The sequence below is a fragment of the Anguilla rostrata genome, chromosome 12 (assembly GCF_018555375.3).
Source record: "Anguilla rostrata isolate EN2019 chromosome 12, ASM1855537v3, whole genome shotgun sequence".
Lineage (NCBI taxonomy): Eukaryota > Metazoa > Chordata > Actinopteri > Anguilliformes > Anguillidae > Anguilla > Anguilla rostrata.
Genome location: NC_057944.1, coordinates 5190205 through 5194626, shown reverse-complemented (window position 1 = coordinate 5194626; position 4422 = coordinate 5190205). Strand labels below are relative to the sequence as shown.

Sequence of the window (4422 nt, the reverse complement as noted above, 5' to 3'; positions counted from 1 at the left end):
TTAAACAGTTAATTTTGAATAAGATAAATAATTAAATAGCTGTCTTTGAGCCAATAATACCCCAGTCACTCTCAGAATTGTTGTTATATGCAGACTGTCCATTTGTGAAAATATACCCAGGACGCACGCATTCTAAATTGCAATTAGTTGTGAGGAAGTTCTATCTAGGTTTTAATTTTTAATTACTGGATAAATAGAGTGCAGCAATGTCTTGCCAGTTTGTATTTATTTCAGTGCTATGTTAAATATGAGCCGGGGGCCTCACTTATAAACAGTGCATACGAATAAAAAAGGATGCATACACCACTTTCTCAAGTGGATTTGGGATTTATAAACAAATTTGATGCAAAAACAAGCACATTTACACAAACTATGACCCATAGGTAGAGACATTTCACAGACGGTGGAAATTGGCAACTCTGATGGCAAAGTAGTGAACTTCCGATAAGTGTCCTATTCCTTTCTCGTCATATATACACTATATGGCCAAAAGTATGTGGACACCTGACATCTAACATCTCATTCAAAATTATGGTCATTAATATGGAGTTTGTCCACCCATTGCTGCTATAACAACCTCCACTCTTCTGGGAAGGCTTTATACCAGATGTTAAAGCACTGCATAAGGGATTTGCTTCCGTTCACTCAAAAGAGCATTAGTGAGGTTGGGCATTGATTGGGCAATTAGGGCTGGCTCACAGTTAGCTTTCCACTGGATCCAAAAGGTGTCGGATGGGGTTGAGGTCAGGGCTCTGTGCAGGCCAGTCAAGTTCTTCCACACTGTTCTCGACAAAACCAATTCGATATGGACCTAGATGTGTGCCCGGGGGTATTGTCATGCTGAAGCAGGGAAGCACAGAGAGAAAGAGAGAGCATTAAGAATGCTGTAGCATTAAAATTTTCCTTCATTGGAACTAAGAGGCCTAGCCCAAACCATGAAATGCAGACCCAGACCAAGGGGTGTCCAGATACTTTTGGTTATATAGTGTGTAGTGTATAAGTGCACAGCCTTCTGATAATCATATCCCTTAACAGAGGAACACAGAGGCCTTAGTTGTTTCTGTCTTTTTGGCGTTAGTCTGAAAGTCCATATTTAAGCATGCACACTGTCCAAAAAGTGATAATATCACCAGTGACACCTTCATGAGTTACATTCAGAGATTCAGCTTTTTGCCAAGGAAGTGGTATAGAGTCCCACAGTACAGATGCATAAGATTGAAGCGCTCTTTTATCCTAGAATCCATTCAAATACTTTTTTGCTTTGCGATCTGACTTCTCCATTCTCCCTGACAATTCATTGGAATCACAAGCTGATTTATGTGCATATCATAGTCACAATGGGCGTTCCGTTAACCGTTGATGGTGAATTGCCACTCAGGCCACTGGCTGCCTTTCACAAACAGCAAGCCCACACCGTGCTTAGCGACTCCTCTCTCACCTCACCCCCCCACCCCCCCCACCCAGCCTTTGATCTGTGGCCCCTGGGTCGACGGTACCGTTGACTGTCAGGTGGAGAGTAACGTTTGTGCCTGAGGCTGTCAGAGTGATCACTGTCTGAGCCTGAGTGGCACAAGTGACTGTCCATGTGTTCATGTGTACATACAGGCTCCATTTTAAATACAATTTACTGAATTTTTTTTTCCCCATCGCGTTTCCTTTCTGCATATTTACTTATTTGTGTTTCTGTTGCTGCTGTAGTTGTATGTGACGGCAGGTTATTGTGTATACTGTGTCCCGCCCGTGTTTGATATTGACTGATGATGTGCCTAGCAACTAATTGCCCCTCGGGGATAAATAAAGTTTATTGAATTGAATTGAATTAATGGGGTGGGACACTAGGCTTTTGCACTTCTGTAAAATCTAAAGTTGATTGTGATTTATAATAATTGTTGCCGGCCTCAAAATAATTTGCATGCGAATCTTGGAAGACTAATGGACCTGCTGCATATCTTCATGTTGCAGATAATGCCTGCTATTCTGCTCACATTTGTCAGGTGGGGTGTAAGACCCGAGGCCATACGGTTTCAAAAGCTGGAGGGGTTGATTCCAGGTGATTATACCCATGCTGTGTGAGAAAATAATACATATCATTATTTGCAATATAAAATGGAAACTAGCACTGCCTATATTTAAGAGATTGATAAAATAGCTATACTGTGCAACCATAAATCATTAGAATCAAACAGGAATAACAAATCTTTCCCAATCCGTTCCATTATTTAGCCTACATTCAGATCATGCATGCAGTCGGCTGTCTGGTTGACTTGGCAACGATAAACGTTAGCTGTGCAGATGTTCTGACTTTAGCTTTAGCCATTAGCTTTCTTTATTAAGCCAGGTAAAAATGAAGAATGGAAACAGGGACAAGACCCTCAAACAAGTACTATGGACATGTGTCAGGTTTTGGAGCAAGGGAAAAATTGAGGGAGTGGGGGTTTTGGGAGACCAACCACGGCTGAACAGGGGGGTTCTTTAAGCTATTCACCAAAGGTAGAATAACCACAAAGTCTCAAGAGACAAAAGGACAGTGGAAAAATAAAAAGGAAAGGAAAGGAAAACAGTCCTCCTAAGGGAGAGTATCCCAAAGAAAAGCTCAAAACAACCCACATACTGGGTAAAAAACTAAAGCTTAAGGAGTATGAACTTTCTGAAAATAAAACAAAACTGCCTGAGCAGAAAACGGAGCAACTCAAAGAAAACAGACCTCGAACCGAGGCTGAAAAGTAACACCCTAAAGAAAGAATTTAGGTTGTGGCACTAACTTGTTACCAACAACCTATTAGCTAAAGACTGTTGTGCTAATTTTATAGCCACAACAATCCAATATCGCAACTCTCAATCCTTTACCTTTACCTTTACCTTTACCTTTACCTTTACCTTTACCTTTACCTTTACCTTTACCTTTACCTTTACCTCGCTTGATAGATTACCGGCTCTCGTGCAACGTAAGTGACACTGAAGTAAATCTTATCGGCTTGCTCGAGGCTTAAATAGAACGCCAACAGGTGCAAATTGTAAAAAGAAATTTGCATGTGTGTAATTCAATCAACAAAATGGAGAACTCAATGGCCATAATAACTGAAGAAAAGGCGCATGAAAAAACCAATGGCCGTAATAACTGAAGAAAAGGTACAGGAAGGAAAAGAAATGGGGGTATCAGCCAAAACCATGACAAAAATTACATCGGACAGCACCGACAAACACCGTCCACATAAACAATAGAATGACGTTATTTCGCCACTCGCTAGCATCAGAGTAGTCCCATTGGCCCTCATTTACGAAACGAACGTACGACAGGAAACTGGGCGTACGGTCATTTCCACGCAAAGCTCGGCATTTAGCAATTTGGACGTGAGCGGAGGCTACGATCAAATCTCACGTCAAGTCTCAACTCGTGTACGAAAGTTTTCATGTCAGCGTGGACTTGCGGTGCAGCATAGTAAATTTGGCTGAGTCGGAGAATTGTTATTAGACCATATTCTGACTGGCATCTAAGCATATGCAGCCACACATTCATCACTTAAAAATATGTAGCCTATGGCAAAATATTATATTTTGTAAAGGCCTACATCAACTGTGTCATATCCCTAACATAAATAGTTATTTTCAAATTGTTTGCAATTAACGGGGTTAACAGTTTTTTGGTGTAGGCTATGAGATTAATTTCTCTTTCATTTTGAGATAGCCTACTTGTTAGGCTACGCTACTGGTGACATAATTACAAGCAATTAGGTTAGATGCTTATTCAGTCACCTATTTAAACAAGAACTTTGACAGTCATCAAATCTCGGCAATGGCAGATCTGGCTCTGTTAGAAGACCTCTACGCGCCCATAAGACTAAAACAAAACGAACGAAACGAAAGCATGTTTATAACATCATTAAAATGAAGAAATAAATTAACCCTGCAACCGTGTAATTATTTAAATACTAGTAGCCTAGGCTATTAAATTTTTACCATTATCTGGCTCGGACACAGGTGGTGCGTCTGTGTCTCCTCCGCCACCTGCTATGCTCGAAATGGAAGCAGACCCGATAAGCGTGGACACTCGCTCCTCAGTCTGCGTCAATGCAAGCCTGGAATCCAGCTGGCCTCCTCCAGTCAGCTGGGTGCTGCGCCTACAGGCTGCAACACGCTTTTTGGTGGCGGGTTTGAGGTCTGACCATTTTTTCTTCACCTAAATGTGAAGAATTATGATATAAGCTAATCACTACTATACATATAGAGGATATACATATCATGGATGTATAAATTAAATATTCCAACCTCAGCTGGAGTTTGATTGTCCATGGCAACGCTGTTGACCGCAGCAGTGATTTCCTTCCACACTGCATTTTTATGACTTCCTTCTATGCCACTTTTCAGGCTGCCAAATAGAACTAATTGGTTCAGATTCTATTTCTAGGTCTGAGAAATTTCTCT

General features: G+C 41.1%; 1 long non-coding RNA gene across 1 annotated transcript; it reads right to left on the bottom strand.

Annotated features, from left to right (window-relative positions):
* Nucleotides 1-335: 335 nt before the first annotated feature.
* On the bottom strand, nt 336-3020 carry LOC135236605 (uncharacterized). The gene is made up of 3 exons (XR_010324626.1): nt 2914-3020; nt 1986-2859; nt 336-840 (listed from the first exon to the last, which is right to left on the bottom strand). It is a non-coding gene; the product is annotated as an uncharacterized LOC135236605 (long non-coding RNA).
* Nucleotides 3021-4422: the final 1402 nt, after the last annotated feature.